Below are 18,905 nucleotides of genomic sequence, written 5' to 3'. Positions count from 1 at the left end.
GTTTTGGGGTGGCTGTATGTGGGGGCCGACGTACGTCACTGATGATCTTGGAAGGCGTAGTGACGGCTGTACGATACGTGTATGCCATCCTCCGACCGATAGTGCATCCATATCAGCAGCATATTGGTGAGACATTTGTCTTCATTTACGACAATTCGCGCCCCCATCGTGCACACCCTTTGAATCACATCCTTCAGGACAACGAATCACTCGGCTGGAGTGGCCAGCATGTTCTCCAGACATGAACCCTATCGAACATGACTCGAATAGGTTGAAAAAGGCTGTTTACGGACGACGTGACCCACCAGCCACCCTGAGGGAACCATGCCGAATCAGGGTTGAGGAGTGGGACAATCTGGACCAACAGTACCTTGATGAACTTGTGGATAGTATGTTACGACGAATACAGGCATGCATCAATGCAAGAGGACGTGCTACCAGAGTGTACAGCAATCTGGACACCACCTCTGAAGGTCTTGCTGTGTGGCTGGACACCATGCATTGTGGGGTTTTCATGAGCAATAAAAAGATGTTTATGTTGATATCTATTCCAGTTTTTCTGTACAGGTTCAGGAACTCGCGGAACCGAGGTGATGCAAACCTTTTTTGATGTGTGTAGAAATAAGGTGGTAATGGTTAACAATTCGTAGTTTACATATTTGTGGACGTCATGGCTAATGAGCTTAAAGCATCCACGTTCGAGACTAACGAGGTTGACTTTAAGAGTGAGTGAGTTTCAACCGAAAAGTTCGCATTTGTGTTACAATAAGCCCGGACGAAGAGTTAAACCCATCTCAGGAGGAGGACCCATATTGCGAAACATGGAAAAATGATCAACGTTTTGTGTAAATAGATGGACTGCTACACAAGATCACTTGTAAAGGAAACCACTTAGCTATTCCGGAAAGCGTGAGAGAGCAAATCGTGACGGAACAACATGATTCTTTATTATCTGAACTCTGCGGTAAAATGGCAACAACCATTTAGCTAGCCGAGATATATTGGTGGCCAAGATGTAGATCTTACGTTTTAAGTTTATTTTACAGTGTGATTCCTGCAACAGATGGAATAATTAGGAAAAAAACTAGGGCACCATTATAGGAACTGCCAAAGACTAGTGAACCATTCGAAAGAGTAGGCCCTGATGACGTTGCACCTCTGCCTATGACTACATATGGGAATAAATACATAGAGATCATGTTACATCATTTCTCCAGGTATCTTCTTATGAGACTAATACCTGATCAAAGTGCCTAGGCTGTGGCTAAGGTTTTAGTAAGAGAGCGGTTTCTAAAGTACGAGTCACCTTTAAGCATGATTATTGACCAAGGATCAAATATCATGAGTGAATAGGTTAAACAGACTTGTAAGCTAATGCAAGTAACGCAGCTAAAGGCTACACCAGCACACCTTGAAGGAAATGGAAGTGCTGAGCGAGTTCACAAGACATTCGTTAAGATGGATAGCCACTACGTAAGCAGCAAGCATGACAACTGGGATGTGTGTCTTGTGTACGTCGAGTTTGCTCACAACGCAAAAATTAACGCGTCAACTGGCCTAAGTCCATATAAAGTTGTTTACTGAAGAAGGATTTATTCGTCCTTGGTCTTTGCATGATCGACCGCTGGAATCAGCAATGAACACGCAAGGAAATCAGCGCGCAATCTAAAGGAGGCATGGAAAGACTGAAACGGCGGAATCATCAATCTTTTCTGTAGCAAGCGAAACAAAACGATCGCCAAGTAGCTGCGCTACTTAATAGAGTCGGACATCTTGTCTACCTGGGCAACGTAGTGTTAGCGCAGAGTCCGGTCAATAGTTTAAGAAGTTTTGGAAAGGACCGTATCCGATCGTGGAGAATGTGTCGTCAGTCACTCTTCAGCTCCACCTACCTTTTCGTTCGATTGTCGTTCATATCAGTCTTGTAAAGCTATTTCTGAATAGACTTCCAGCAGCATCGCGAGACGGCGACGAGGTTCAACAATAGTAGCAGGCTGTCATCAGATTTGGTTCAAATGGCTCTGAGCACTATGGGACTTAAAATCTGAGGTCATCAGTGCTCTAGAACTTAGAACTACTTAAAGCTAACTAACCTAAGGACATCACACACATCCATGCCCGAGGCAGGATTCAACCTGCGACCGTATCAGTCGCGCGGTTCCGGACTGAAGCACCTAGAACCGCTCGGCCACGGCGGCTGGCCGGCGACGAGGACCTACCGAAGGGCTGACCAGCTGTTCCTAAATCCAGGACACGAGGAGCACGAGGTGGCATTCCAGACTTCGAGGCAGAGGCGTCGCCGTACATCGAGCTACCCAGTCCCACACGCTCGTACAATCTTCGTAGACATGTGTAGTGTGACTGGACGCAAAACGTGTGTTACTATTACAAAAAGTGCGCAAGTGTAACTGAATCTTATTCCTCTGGTTACCTCAAGAAACGCATTTATATTATATTAATTGCTTAAAGCTCGTGTTTAGAACCAATTAACCATGTTTTCTGTAAGTCTAATTTTTACTGTGACAATATGTTCTGTTACTCCTATAGTAGCAGTGGCATATACAACAGGTGTTTTGTAAATACATAAGACTGCAACCAGTTACATTTTTGGACAGATATCTAATTATGAACCTAAAAATATTCGAAAACCGGTTCATGGACTAATAAATAATTATTCAAATATGTGACTGGTTGCAATTTTATGTATTTTCATTCAATTAACAGTCACGGGTACTAGAATATCGGTAATGGATTAGCTGAATAGGTGTTTCACTTGAACCACTATCGGAGATGGTAGTTTCAACAAGTAATGCTCAGCTTGTAATTAAATACAATTTTACTGAAATTCATCAAAAATTCAATTATGTTAAGAAGCAAACTGATTTGATTCAAGACCAAACAGCACACCCAATCCATGACCGGAGACACTGTCCTCACTTTCTCCAGCACACGACTAGCTCGGCGAACCAAACCGCTCCGCTTAAGTCGGCTTGTCGGCATACGTTGATTGCCCATTCTGGTTGAGGAAGGTAAACACATACTCGCTAGTCTAGCAGAGATACAGTTACTCAAACATTATCGACCTCGCCTTCTCGCACTGGTCAGCATCAATATGAGTTTACTATCACACTCCTCAAACCACTGTAGCATATTTCTGGTCTTGTGATAGTAATAGTTATCCTCCTAGGAAACACCATTACCGTCGGGAAATACATCCAGAATGAAGGAACGCAGGTAGTCTGCAGAAATATTCAGAAAGACCACAGCTCAGCTGTCGTGGTGCCTCCGATTACTACCACAGGCCCCATGGAACCTCAAATGATTTTCGAATGCCTGTAGTCCATGGTTCGGTGCGTGTTTGGAGAAGCCGATGCCTGGATGACAGTGTATTATCAACATTCATCCGACCTGGTGACACGTTTCCAGTGAGCCGCGGTTCAGTTAACGATACTTGCGGCCACTGTAACCGTAACTGACGATGTCATTTGATCAACATGGGAACGCGTAACAGTCGTCTGTTGTGTGTGCTGAAGGGTGCGCTCCGAAACCTTGTGCCTGTAATAGTGACGTATTCGTCACATGCGCCACAGCTCGAAGCCTGCCTTGCATTGCAAAGCAGGTAAGCCTCCAGGCTGAGCGTTTTGTGATAGAGAGTGCACGTCCAACACCTTGTCACCTACTCGCCTCGCTGACGCTGGAGTTGTCGTCCGATGACGTTCCATGTGTACTCGATTGGAGACAGAGCTGGTGATCGAACAGACCCACGCAACATGTTGACACTCTGCAGAGCATATTAGGGTACAACAGCGGGATGTGGGCGACCGTTATCCTGTTGGAAAACACTCCCTGAAATAGAGAACAGGTCGAATCACCAGACAGACGCAGTCAGGGTACGTGGGATAGTCACGAGCGTGCTCGTGCACGCCAATTGACAACTAGTTTCAGTATCGTTAAATTATTAATTGAACTGAAAGCAGCGGACGTAATCGCCCCTTTAAACACCTCAGATCGATTCTGAGTAGTCTACATGTATTCCAGTTCATATTCTAGGGGACAACATGTTAATGTCAAAATGAGTGTAGATCCTGCGGCGGCGCGGTTCTTTCCGTCCCTTTACGACGAACCTGCACCTACCTGTGAACATTGTCTCAGATGATCATCTATAGGAAAGCCGAGTGAAACCTACTGTACTTCGACTCGAACCAGTCTGCAATTTTAGTCACTAATCTACGTTTCGGGAGAAAGTTTTCACACAAATGAAAGGTTGGCAATTTTGTCCTCAATTAATATATTCTGAAACTTAGGTGAACAAGTATCACTGCCAGAGCCGTGCTATTCTTCACACAGTCACTCACAATCCCTTTCACTCACGTTAGCAAGTTTATGGTGTTGCATTTCCCGAAAACATAATAGCTACAAAAATACTGATTCTTTTCGATTGAGAATGCTCGTCAAATATTAAGTGTGTCGGTACCAAATGCAGTCACAGTTTTTATCCACCGACCTGTTCAATACGCCCCGCGGAATATTTGTCTTTTCTCGTCGCAAAATTCACTTAAAAATTCCGAAATTTCTACACGCCCATCGGAATAATTATGTCGTCACTTTACCACACTTTTGATGTATGAAACACTGCTAGATCGGGCAACTTATCGTTTCCATCGCAACTACTACTACAGACGTCCGAACTGTTTCATGGCTAGGCTCTGACTGCTCTCTAGAATACTCTAAGTCTTCTCTACCAGCAGAGAAAGGCGCACGAAGAATATTGCTATACCATTGGTCAGTTTACTCAACAGCCAATAGCAAAACAACACACTCCCTCGTCAATCCGTGCTTTTCATCAATAACCAATGGCAAAATAGTAAACCTAACGTCTGCACTTTTTACCGACGTAATTATTTAATATGCTGAAATTCTGCTTATGCATAAAGTTATTTACTATTGTTATTTATACCTGAATTTACTATTGTTATTTATACCTCAATTAACTTTCCCTGTACCATAAACTTACTTTACAAAATTATTCTACAAAAATCCTCTTTGTCCATATCCATACTTCTTCGAAGTGTTCCCACACTAAATCCTACTACGTAACTCGTTAAACAATTATCTTCATATTAACCTTAAATCACACTCACGCATCATTCATATTGCCAAAACACATTTATAACATTTTACATACACAAAAAGACATAATAACACTTTACAAAAATACTAGAACAGTTTATGAAAAACATTCTATTACTTTAGTGAACTCTAGTGGGCACAATCAAAACTAAAATCACAGTCCCAAAGTCCAATACTGCCCTCTGTCAGCTGATACATGAAGTACGTGCGCGTCCAGTCTCGCGTCACCATCTGTCACTCTCCAGCTCTTGAGACACATCTCCCACTTAACCGCCTCCAAGGCAGGACCGGTATACGGCGCTACGCCTCACTCTGACTAAAATTAGTTTGTGATTTACAGGTGGTGGTGGCGGTAACAGGGTTGCCGGCTCACACACAAGATGCCGTGTGCTCATGCGGGTGCACCGAGACGGAAACAAGTCTACTGGCCGACCGTTCCTAACGTCTCTGTAGGCAGTGCGGAGAGCAGTGGTGGGGGGCGACTAGGTACCATCATGCGCTAAGATGCCCTAATGACACGGTATAGTCAAGTAATAAGATGAGCACCCAGCGACATACTTACGACGAAGTAACGAATTATCCAAATCAGCGGAAAAAATTGTAAGAGGTGAACACTACTGAATTTTTGGTACACACCATACCACTAACAGATGCACCCCAGTTATAGCTCAATCACTTCACTATGTTCTGTGTAGTCACTAGAAATGCTGTCAGAATTTAATGAAGTAACAGGCTGTTCTATGTTATTTTTCAAGACACATTCGTTTTCCCACGCTATCATTATTACTTACTGCATTTACAAGATTCCAATGTATCTGATAATGTGGGAATTATCTGAGATTAAATGTTCCGCCGGTAGGACCCTCAACACAGAACCACCATTCAGAAACGCTACTGAAATCTGTGCACAACGGACTAGCTCATCGCTTATTACTGTTTCCTGGCCGTAGTAGTGAAACCTAAGTTGAGAACTTGTGGTAAAACAGTAACAAGGATATAAAGTGCCACAAAAAGAGTATATTCTCTATTGAAGTGAGAAAGGCTGTTCATTGAAATCACTAATTTATTACGACAGAAACGTGCGTGACACATGATTTTAAAGGCAAACAGTACAGAAAACGGCTCCTAGAAACCACGTGTAGATCACAATTACCTCGGTAGTAATGCTGGGTTGGCAAAGCTACGTAAAGGGATGATATTCTCTATCCGACCCCTCACTCCTGTAACAATGGTAACCCTATATGATTGACTCTGCCTGACGTGACAGTGATTGTGAACAACGAAACTGTAAAGCTATTCAGTATGCATTAAATGAATAACAGCAGCCTGAGAAAGTTCCCTATGTGCTGGAGTCGCGAAGATGCTCCACCTTAGACAGCTGCCCATCTTGAGTAAATCCCGTCCTCAGCAAACATGGTGCTTATTTTTTGGCACGCGATAAAAATCACTTGGCGCCGGAACCCAACTTTCCAAAAAGTATACCGGCTGTGTCGAATGATAACTGTTAGTGTAAGCTTTCTTAAGTTTTTGATGTCTCTTTGATACCAACAAGAGCTACAGAAGAATTAACAAATTTCAATTCGGTATGCTCTTAGATGAGAGAAATCTTCATTGCGTTCTAATACATCGCTGAACAATTAAAACCAAGGAATAATGATTTACATTAAATTCTCAGAGACTTACGTTCATTGATACACAAATAAAGTAACAAAGTAATATATCACAGTGATAAAAATATTATACTTTCTAAAACAAAAGCTATTAATTTTGTGACCGCGTTACTGTAGGAACATAGTTTTATTAGAGAAAAATAACAGTAAACTTAAAAAAACGGTTGAATGTACACTCCTGGAAATTGAAATAAGAACACCGTGAATTCATTGTCCCAGGAAGGGGAAACTTTATTGACACATTCCTGGGGTCAGGTACATCACATGATCACACTGACAGAACCACAGGCACATAGACAAAGGCAACAGAGAATGCACAATGTCGGCACTAGTACAGTGTATATCCACCTTTCGCAGCAATGCAGGCTGCTATTCTCCCATGGAGACGATCGTAGAGTTGCTGGATGTAGTCCTGTGGAACGGCTTGCCATGCCATTTCCACCTGGCGCCTCAGTTGGACCAGCGTTCGTGCTAGACGTGCAGACCGCGTGAGACGACGCTTCATCCAGTCACAAACATGCTCAATGGGGGACAGATCTGTAGATCTTGCTTGCCAGGGTAGTTGACTTACACCTTCTAGAGCACGTTGGGTGGCACGGGATACATGCGGACGTGCATTGTCCTGTTGGAACAGCAAGTTCCCTTGCCGGTCTAGGAATGGTAGAACAATGGGTTCGATGACGGTTTGCATGCACCGTGTCCCCTCGACGATCACCAGAGGTGTACGGCCAGTGTAGGAGATCGCTCCCCACACCATGATGCCGGGTGTTGGCCCTGTGTGTCTCGGTCGTATGCAGTCCTGATTGTGGCGCTCACCTGCACGGCGCCAAACACGCATACGACCATCATTGGCACCAAGGCAGAAGCGACTCTCATCGCTGAAGACGACACGTCTCCATTCGTCCCTCCATTCACGCCTGTCGCGACACCACTGGAGGCAGGCTGCACGATGTTAGGGCGTGAGCGGAAGACGGCCTAACGGTGTGCGGGACCATAGCCCAGCTTCATGGAGACGGTTGCGAATGGTCCTCGCCGATACCCCAGGAGCAACAGTGTCCCTGATTTGCTGGGAAGTGGCGGTGCGGTCCCCTACGGCACTGCGTAGGATCCTACGGTCTTGGCGTGCATCCGTGCGTCGCTGCGGTCCGGTCCCAGGTCGACGGGCACGTGCACCTTCCGCCGACCACTGGCGACAACATCGATGTACTGTGGAGACCTCACGTCCCACGTGTTGAGCAATTCGGCGGTACGTCCACCCGGCCTCCCGCATGCCCACTATACGCCCTCGCTCAAAGTCCGTCAACTGCACATACGGTTCACGTCCACGCTGTCGCGGCATGCTACCAGTGTTAAAGACTGCAATGGAGCTCAGTATGCCACGGCAAACTGGCTGACACTGACGGCGGCGGTGCACAAATGCTGCGCAGGTAGCGCCATTCGACGGCCAACACCGCGGTTCCTGGTGTGTCCGCTGTGCCGTGCGTGTGATCATTGCTTGTACAGCCCTCTCGCAGTGTCCGGAGCAAGTATGGTGGGTGTGACACACCGGTGTCAATGTGTTCTTTTTTCCATTTCCAGGAGTGTATATTTGAAGTTAAAAATGGGTCCAATGGCTCTGAGCACTATGGGACTTAACATTTGAGATCATCAGTCCTCTAGTAATTGGAACTACTTAAACCCATGTAAGGACATTACACACACCCATGCCCGAGGCAAGTTTCGAGCCTGCGACCGTGGCGGTCGCGCGGCTCCAGACTGAAGCGTCTAGAACAACTCAGTCACAACGGCGGGCTACTTGAAGTTACAACATTTCCATTAACAGACCAGTACTTGGCTGATGTCGCAGACGATTTCGTTTCTTTTAATCCTGTCACAGTACACTCTAAGTGTATTGCTAACTCAGAGTGCGTATGTTACTGATGCACATAAAGTGCATGAGCAACACAAACACGAATTTGGCATAGTGCACACGGACAACTTTGAGACTGTGGCGTAAAGTGGCGTATTGTGCGTATATGAATTATATTTACTCCACAGTCTAGCGATAGATGGCTCTACTCCCATTTTTGAAAACAATTTCGATGTGATGGCTGCACTTCGTGTCTGGTGGACATACAATAGTGTCCACAATTAAAACAACAAATGGAAATTTTGCAAGTTTCCGTTTATTTTGCCACAAAACAGTATAAACAGGTGACAGTAAAGTAGACACAATGCAAAGAACACCGAAGGTAAAAAACTGCAATACCCACAAAGATACACAAAAATATTCTTTGTTTTTTTCCAACTTAAAGGATTTGCATACACATTCCGACAACCGGGTAATGTGCTCAGTGAGAGATGTATAGACAAAAAATTTTCTCATTTATTTCGAACTTAACGGATTTGCGTAGACTTTCCGACAACTGGGTAATGTGCTCAGTGTGAGACGTGACCACTTCTGGCAGCAAAAGAGGCCTCAGACATTTTGAGGTGCCAGCCGGTGTGGCCGAGCAGTTCTAGGCGCTTCAGTCCGGAACCGCTGGCCTGCTACGATCGCAGGTTCGAATCCTGCCTCGGGCATGGATATGTGTGATGTCCATAGGTTAGTTAGGTTTAAGTAGTTCTAAGTTCTAGGGGAGTGATGACCTCAGAAGTTAAGTCCCATGGTAGTCAGAGCCATTTGAACCATTTTGAGGCAGTAACAGCCATTCTTCCTACAGTCTTGGAGAGGTGTTGGTGGAAGCTGACGTGATGCAAGCGTCACCCAAGTACATCCGAGACATGCTCTATACATTTCAAATTAGGAGAGCGACCAGGCCACGCCATGCGTGCAACACCTCCCGTTTCCAAGAAAAGATCAGCCGCCGTGGTCTGTGAGGTCGAGCATTATCGTCCATCAGTACAAAGTCTGGGCCCACAGCAGCTCATAACAACCGCAAATGAGGTTCCAACACCTCGTCACGATACCTGAATCTTGCCGATTCACCCGTACAATTTCATGAAGAGGATTTCGAGTGCTCAACGTAATCCCTGCCCGTACCATTAGCGATCCTCCTCGATACCGATCTCTTCCCGCAATGTTTGGATACCGAAATAATGTTTCACGTTTGTAAGGTGTCAGGTAATTCCAACACCTTCCATGAAAACCCTGACATAATAAGCAAATCTACTAGTATGTCACACAGCTCCGAATAAATCGTGACATCAAATTAACCAAAGTAATACAAGTAACGAGTGAGCAAATGGAATGCCACAGACTAACACAAGAATGCCTAAATGCATGTTGTACCTTCCCACCGTGAGGCAGAAGCAGTTCCCAGGGGAGAAAGGAGGACAGAAGCCGAGAGCAGAACCGTGTTAAGCTAGAAGGCCCTTCGACAACGGACGGACTGGACACCCACGTCGGCAGCCTACCGCTAAGTCTACCACCCGCACGTTTTAGCGTGAGGCTTTTTTGCGTCTCTGTTACGTCAAGGACCACCCCCCAGCCCACGTTAAAAGCTAGAGCCCTCCAGAAAAACAGTATAGATCTTACGATAACACAAAAAGGGCCACTACCACCCGCAAGTTTTAGCGTGAAACTTTTTCGTGTCTCAGGTACGTCAAGGACCACCCCCCAGCCCATATTAAAAGATAGAGCCCTCCAGAATAACAGTATAGATCTTACGATAACGCTAAAAGGACCACACCAGCTGCAGGTTTTAGCGTGAGACTTTTTAGCGTCTCTGTTACGTTGCAAACTTTAAAAACATTGCCCCACCACGAAAAGTATAACGTTTCTCATTGGATAGACAGAATTTTTGTAGGCGGAGCTTAAGGTTAACATTGAGACCCTGATTGGTCAGATTAAAACACAGCCAGATAGTTTTTTCGAAACTAACTTCGGTAAATTGTAGTAAGGAGAAGTTAGAGGGGAGTTAGTTCCGAGACGGCGAACTGGATGGCTGGTGCGCTGGCCGCTGTCGCCCTGACGCTGCCTAAACAACGACAAGGTAATGAACGCACGCAATGCCGCATTTTTGAGCGCATAAGGCTTCACTCAGAACTGCAGAAGTCTCATCTGTTACAGCCCCTTTTTGCGGTAATACTAGTGTCGATCGTTAATTAAAACTCATGGTGTTCACATTTGCCACTTGAAGAACAGATCTGAAACGCGATGATTTTTCTTTTATATAGTTATTGAGAAGCCACATCAGCCACTGTAATTTACGACAGGTTAAATAACTAATTAAAGATAATTGAGGGTCACTGTAGACCATTTTGGTAGTTTTCTCTTTCGTGAAACTTAAGTTAAACCTAGATTATAGATGTGATATGGCATAGGTCATCCTTCGATCGATTGTAGAACTTGGATACCCGTTCAGGGAATATTCGTTCACATTTTTGTTGAACGCAGTTGGTTTTTACCATCCTGTATTAAAATATTTCCTTTTATCAATAGTGCAATTTATAAATGATGTTTTGTGAGTAGAATAAAATTTCCAATGGTAAACTTAACTGATTTTTCGACGTTATTTTACCAGCTAACTAAAAAAAGGAAAGCCTTGAACCCTTTCCACTATATTTAGTTAGTATTAAGATTCTTTTACAGGGAGTGCAGTGGAGCTGACGGTGAAGTCGTTTAGTATTTGGTTATATCATCGCTAGTCTCACTGAACTCTTCTGAATTCTACATGTCATGTGTGGTCTGGCGTCTCCTTACCAGCAACAGGTCCCAGGTTCTAACTAGTCAATTCCCTAAAAATAACGCTCAGAGCGTCGTTGCGCGAAAGTGGTAGGGAGACACGATATAGAACAAACAGACACCACCATGAATGTTTAAACGTTCCCTCCAGATGCGAATCCCTTGGTAAGCACTCTCCAGACTAAACCGCAAATCATCTGTGAAAATAACATTGACTAACTGTTCGGACACCCAAGTGGCAGACATTCCCTCCTGCGAAGACGAATCAGAGATAGACATACATTAGGTCTCCTAGAACAAAGGCCATTTGCCGAAGCCTTCTGTGCACCGTTTGCATCGATACAACACGTCCAGTGGATGCTGCGAGCTCAAATGCTAGTTGCCATGCAGTACTAAGAAATCACACGTGGTCGACTCTGTGCTGGTCTTTGGGATACGCTTTCGGAATGTGTACACTGTCTCCAAAACCTAGAAACAACAGAACGATTCACACCAAGCCTTTTTGCTACTGTCCTGCTTCCTTTCTTTCTCTGGCCCTCCACCGAATAGAGTCTGGTAGGCATCTTCTCTGTGCCATACTCCACCGCCTGTGACTGTGTACACAGCGATTGTGCATGTACGGCTACACGACGAACAGCATTTCTTTTCACAGGCTCCATGATGTCATAGCTGGCATGGTTGACCGTTGACTGGAATGCCGTCTCCCTTGCAGAGCTTGATCGTACCGACATCGGGTTGACAGTTTCTATGATTATTTCGTGAGTTAGACACAGGACGGGAAAACAACTGTTTGTTGCTTTAATTCTGGAGACCAGTGTATGAACTGAAGCCCATTGAACGTAAAGCGATTACATTTTTTACTGCAAGCTCTCAGAATTAAGTGCTGAAGGTTTCTTAATATCAAAATATCTTATTGACTGTGATCACTAAAGGCAAGCTAGGATGTCAGTGAGATACGAAAGAATCCAAGCTTTTAACCAAACAATTTATTATAAATGTGTGATAAAGATTGTGTTTCAGACCTTTTTCTATTCAGTATTCTTGTGTAGAAACTAAAGTGTTTACCAAAGACAAACTTCAGCAAATACGCATCAAATATCTTTATAGTGGCCCAAAGCGAAAATCACTGCATGCTGGACGCTCCTTACCCTCCCCTGCCCTGCCCTTCCATACTCGCAGCTAGCCTCACTGGCCCCTTCCAAACCTTGCACGCGCTTCTGCTTGCAAGGGATGAGACCCACGAGAAAGACAGGCCGTGTCTCTGCAGGTCTTAACGAGTGCTTGCAGCAGTCTCGGGGGCGAAGCGAGTAACTATTATGTAATAATTCTCGACTGCACGTTTAAATTCATACAAACCCTCGATAACATACGACAAATTGTAGAGACCTGTAGTGAATATCTTTTCAATTACTTATTGATTTCCCGTGGTCCCTACACGAACTTTCGTGAAGTGTGGCGGACAAGCCGAGTAGTGTGACGTCACAAGCTCGTTGCACGGGCTGTAACTGCGTAGCATACCCTCGATACGAAGATTCATACCCTCTACGAATCTAAATAATCAGTATTAGTTATTATCCGATTTTGTTCAAATTTGGTACAAAGCCTTTTGTTATTAATGGAACGATGCTGTCAAAATTTCTAGATTTTTATTTACTATAGTTTTGGAGATAAAGAAAATTGCCTAAAACTCCTAAAACCTACGCCTGTTTGTTAAAACCAAGTTAGGAACAATAACAGATTGACTTTCATTGTCATTTGAAGCCATTCCAAAGTTATCAGTTAATTAGAATTTTCTTTTTAAAACTTGAGTCACTATGCATTACGTAACACAAAAATGGGTGAAGTTTATTATTTGATTATATTTTGCCCTGTGATTGCGTGAGAGTGATTGAAAGAGTATATGAGACACACGCTAAAATTTAATATTTCATTTTATGTAAAACCTTGTACATACGAACCGTCGGAAAGTTATGTTACAACCACGATTCATGTGACATATGTCGGTGTGTACTTGTTTTTGTATAAAAGTAGCCAGAATGGAAGTTAGAAGCGATTTAAATTTATTTATGAATTCGAAAAATATTTCGCACTTCGTTTATTTTCATTAAATTAAATACAAGAATTTGAAGTTTTTCTGACATTAATTACTATCAAATAAATGATTGGATAAGGCAAGATTTGCTGCAAAAATGGTCTGGAAGGAACGTTCTGATTGGTCGTTTAGATCAACAGCCAATCAGAATTAAGCTGTTCCAACACGAAAAGAGGACTGTGCATATAGGAGAGAACATCGAGAAAGAGTCGCTTGCTAGCCGGACTGCGGATAACACGATGTTACATCGCTCTTTAAAAATACTCTGTGAGATGAGGAATTATTTGAGCTAGTTTCGGTTTGGACATATCGTGACTGAAGCGACTGAAGTTATTAACATTTTAATGGCAGTCTGGTGTTTCTAATTTAAATAGTTTGAGAGATATGACCGTGTGAACTTTCTGGTCGCAGTAACAAGTCCGAGTGGTGTGTTTCGTGCTCTGTATGGAATATTTTGGCGAGCACCTCTTACGAAGAAGACTATTGGAATGACCGAATGTTTAACTAGCGAATAGTTGTTGGTCTGTGAGTGGTACAACGTGAAAATTAGTCGGGTCGGACGTACTAAAATTCTGGCTGCTTTTCGAGTGAATATTGTTATACAGACAGTAAACTTTGAATAATAACGTTTCACCATATTAAATACGTACTTGACAGCCGTTACATATGTTTCAATATGAATAAAAAGCAGAGTTAATCTAATTTCAGTCGCTTTTCAACGAGTAGACTGAAGATGCCATACGTCTAATTTTTTAATCATGAACTTTCAAGAACTGACTTTTAACTAGAGTTAAGCGACCTCTGTATGGTAGGTATTAAGTGGTAGTTTTATCACCGCTACTTTGCACTGCCTAGCACGTATCTGCTGCCACAGAGTGAATGGACATTGGCCAGGATCCTATTGAGGTAGGTCAACTGAATGACAGCATTGACAAAAGCGAAGACGAACGACCCCGACCCGATGCACAGTTTTGCGCCCGCAGGACAGTCAAGGCAACAGATAGAGCACGTGAAGCCCGAGAAACAGCTGCGACTGGCTGGCAACCGGCCTTACCACTCGACTCAACTCGAAGTTTAATCGGAGTATAGTAACGCCGCAATCTGAATTTGGTGAGTGTGGTGGAGCTGAGGGGATCGTGTGGTATTCCAGTGCAGGTGAAGACTTAGTAGTAAGGAAGTGAATAGCAAAAATGGCTCAAATGGCTCTTAGCACTATGGGACTTAACATCTGAGGTCATCAGTTCCCTAGAACTTAGTATTATTTAAACCTAACTAACCTAAGGACATCACACACACCCATGCCCGAGGCAGGATTCGAACCTGCGACCGCAGCAGCCGCGCGGTTCCGGACTGAAGCGCCTAGAACCGCTCGGCTAGCATTGAATAGCCGGCCTCAGGGGAAGTACTACACAATCGCTAGCAAGCAATGCATTTCCTGTGTTTGGAGTGTGTTAAAAGCATAGTGAGAACTTAATTAGCAGTAGTTTTCTGAACGCACCTGTAATCTGTTAAACTGAAATTGTATAAGTGTGCTTTCTAGGCCTGTTTGAGACGGTCTGTGGTCGTTTTGGCAGCAATAACGTCCTTAAGCGCGAAGTTTGCCTCGCCTATAGGGGACGGGGTGGGGCCGCAGATGGCTTAAGACCGCTCGCAGACCGTCTCCATGCACCGTGTGTTTCCATATGAACCTGCTACAGTGCACCTTTTGTAATGACAGGCGGGCACCACGTCTGTTGATCGGCCCTGTTTGCAGCCCCTGCATGTGTAAGCAGTCTGCTTAATTTGGCCTGCCTTGCCTCCGTGTTGCAGGAAAGGTGCTATTCTGCGGAGGCTACGGCACAAACTGATTTTAAATTGGCTTTAGGATGGGTGGAGAGCGAGATTTATGGAATCATTTGAGATGCACTTCGCAGCATTGATCGAGGTGAGCATCTGTCCGTACTGATAGAATGCAGGCATCAGGCTTGTTGGCGCCGCCAATGTTTCGGTGGCTCCTCTTTGAGAACTCATAAATGGTCGCTCAAGGTGTTAAATTGTACGCTTTAATGCTTTTAACTGTTTCTAAATTTAAAGCTCAGGGTGATTAAACTTGGTTGGCCTTGAAGTTGTAAAGTCAATTAAACTTTGTGTTCTGTCTTACGGCAGGTCTTGTCACGGTGGAAGCCTCGTCAGAGACGTCCACTGCATGAGCATCTAGGGAAGTGATTCCAGTGGTGGTTTCCCGTTGCCTTTCACTGGTGTTTCCTAAAACTAATTTGGAATTTATGGTAATGCGTAAATTTGAATTTTGTTTCGCAATCAAAAACGTGAAACACTCTGTGAATTATTTGACCTTTCAGCTATCTTGCTGATGTTATTTGAAATTTATTATGGTATTTAAGTTTCTTTCTTTTTAAATAAGTTTCAAAGTTACCTCGCACGTTGCGTGGGTTTGATGTAAATGCTTTATAACTGTTTGCCTGTTAAAGATACGTTCGTTCCGTTTCAGACAGACAGCTGGTTAGCGTTTTTCAGAGTTACTTGCCTGAGGGTAGCCCCTGTTGACGTCATCTTGACAGTGGTCCGTTTGCAAGGAAAGAAATAAATGAATCTGAAATTTAATTCTTACATATATATGAATGAAAAAGAATATAATAATCCCTATTATAAATAAATCAGGTGCTGAAAGGTGTGAAAATTACCGAACTATTTGTTTAATAAGCCACAGATGCAAGATACTAACACCAATACTTTACAGAAGAATGCAAAAACCGGTAGAAGCTGACCTCGGGGAAGATCAGTTTGGATTCTGGGGAAATGAAGGAACACGCAAGGCATTACTGACCCTACGACTTCTCATAGAACGTAGGTTAAGGAAAGATAAACCTACGTTTATAGTATTTGTAGACTTAGAGAAAGGTTTAGACACTGTTGACTGGAATACTTTCTTTCCAATCCTAAAGGTGGCAGGGATAAAATACGGGGAGAGAAAGGCTATTTATAGTTGGCAGTTATAAGAGTAGAGGGGCACGAAATCTGTATATTGAGCAAGCAATAAAGGAAGCAGACAGCAAAGAACTTGGAACAGCAGTTGAACGGAATGGACGATATTTGAAAGGAGGATATAAGATGAACATCAACACAAGCAAAGCAAGGATAATGGAATGTAATCGAATTAAATCTGATGATGCTGAGGGAATTAGATTAGGAAATGAGACACTTAAAGTAGTAGATGAGTTTTACTACATGGGCAGAAAATAACTGAGCATGGTCTAAGAAGAAAGGATATAAAATGTAGACTGGCAATGGCAAGAAAAGCGTTTCTGTAGAAGAGAAACTTGTTAACATTGAGTATAATTTTAAATGTCAGAAAGTCCTTTCTGAAAGAATTTGTGTGGAGAGTAGCCATGTGTGGAGATGAAAATTGGACGATAAACAGTTTAGACAAGAAGAGAACAGAAGATTTTGTAATGTGGTGCTACAGAAATATGCTAAAGAATAGAGGGGTACACCACGTAACTAACGATGATTATGTTTGGTTTGTGGGGCCCACAGCTGCGCGGTTATCGGCTCCCGTACAAATTCCCAACCTTCACTCAGCCCAATCTCGCCACTTTCATAAATGATCAAGATGATGAAGTTATGAGGACAACACAAACGGGAGGAGAAACGTAACTAATGTGGAGGTACTGAATATAATTGGGGAGAACAGAAATTTGTGGTACAACCTGTCCAAAAGAAGGGATGGGTTGGTGGGACACATTGTGAGGCGTGAAGGGATCATCAATTTAGCACTGATGGGAAGCGTGGATGAGGAGAGGGGGCGGGTAAAAATCGTAGAGGAAGACCAAGAGATAATACGGTAAGCAGATTCTGAGGGAGGTAGGTTGCATTAGTTACTTAGACATGAAGATGCTTGCACGAAAACTGCATCAAGCCAGTCTTTGGACTTGTAACCGCTACAACAACAAACATGAGGATGTGGACTGATGATTAACTGTATAACAACTTTGTAATAAAGAGTGTAATTTGTTAAACTTATGGTCTGTGTGTTGTGGACCTGGTACCTCTTGATTTTACGTGTGTGATTTACGTTTTAAGGGTTGTTGTTGTTGTTGTGGTCTTCAGTCCTGAGACTGGTTTGATGCAGCTCTCCATGCTGCCCTACCCTGTGTAAGTTTCTTCATCTCCCAGTACCTACTGCAACCTACATCCTTCTGAATCTGTTTAGTGTATTCATCTCTTGGTCTCCCTCTACGATTTTTACCCTCCATGCTGCCCTTCAGTACTAAATTGGTGATCCCTTGATGCCTCAGAACATGTCCTACCAATCGATCCCTTCTTATAGTTAAGTTGTGCCACAAACTTCTCTTCTCCCCAATCCTATTCAATACCACCTCATTAGTTATGTGATCTACCCATCTAATCTTCAACATTCTTCTGTAGCACCACATTTCGAAAGCTTCTATTCTCTTCCTATCCAAACTATTTATCGTCCATGTTTTACTTCCATACATGGCTACACTCCATACAATTACTTTCAGAAATGACTTCCTGACACTTAAATCTATACTCGATGTTAACAAATTTCTCTTCTCCAGAAACGCTTTCCTTGCCATTGCCAGTCTACATTTTATATCTTCTCTAGTTCGACCATCATCAGTTATTTTGTTCCCCAAATAGCAATACTCATTTACTACTTTAAGCGTCTCATTTCCTAATCTAATTCCCTCAGCATCACCCAACTTAATTCAACTACATTCGATTATCCTCGTTTTGCTTTTGTTGAAGTTCATCTTATATCCTCCTTTCAAGACATTGTCCATTCCGTTCAACTGCTCTTCCAAGTCCTTTGACAGAATTACAACGTCATCGGCGAACCTCAAAGTTTTTATTTCTTCTCCATGGATTTTAATATCTACTCCGAATTTTTCTTTTGTCTCCTTCACTGCTTGCTCAATATACAGATTGAATAACATTGGGGAGAGGCTACAACCCTATCTCACTCCCTTCCCAACCACTGCTTCCCTTTCATGTCCCTCGACTCTTATAAATACCACCTCGTTCCTGTACAAGTTGTAAATAACCTTTCGCTCCCTGTATTTTACTCCTGTCAACTTTAGAATTTGGAAGAGAGTATTCCAGTCAAAATTGTCAAAAGCTTTCTCTAAGTCTACAAATGCTAGAAACGTAGATTTGCCTTTCCTTAATCTTTCTTCTACGATAAGTCGTAAGGTCAGTATTGCCTCACGTGTTCCAGTATTTCTACGGAATCCATACTGATCTTCCCCAATGTCGGCTTCTACAAGTTTTTCCATTCGTCTGTAAACAATTTGTGTTAGTATTTTGCTGCTGTGACTTATTAAAC

Source organism: Schistocerca gregaria, chromosome 8, assembly GCF_023897955.1.
Source record: "Schistocerca gregaria isolate iqSchGreg1 chromosome 8, iqSchGreg1.2, whole genome shotgun sequence".
Lineage (NCBI taxonomy): Eukaryota > Metazoa > Arthropoda > Insecta > Orthoptera > Acrididae > Schistocerca > Schistocerca gregaria.
This window is presented reverse-complemented; position numbering follows the sequence as displayed.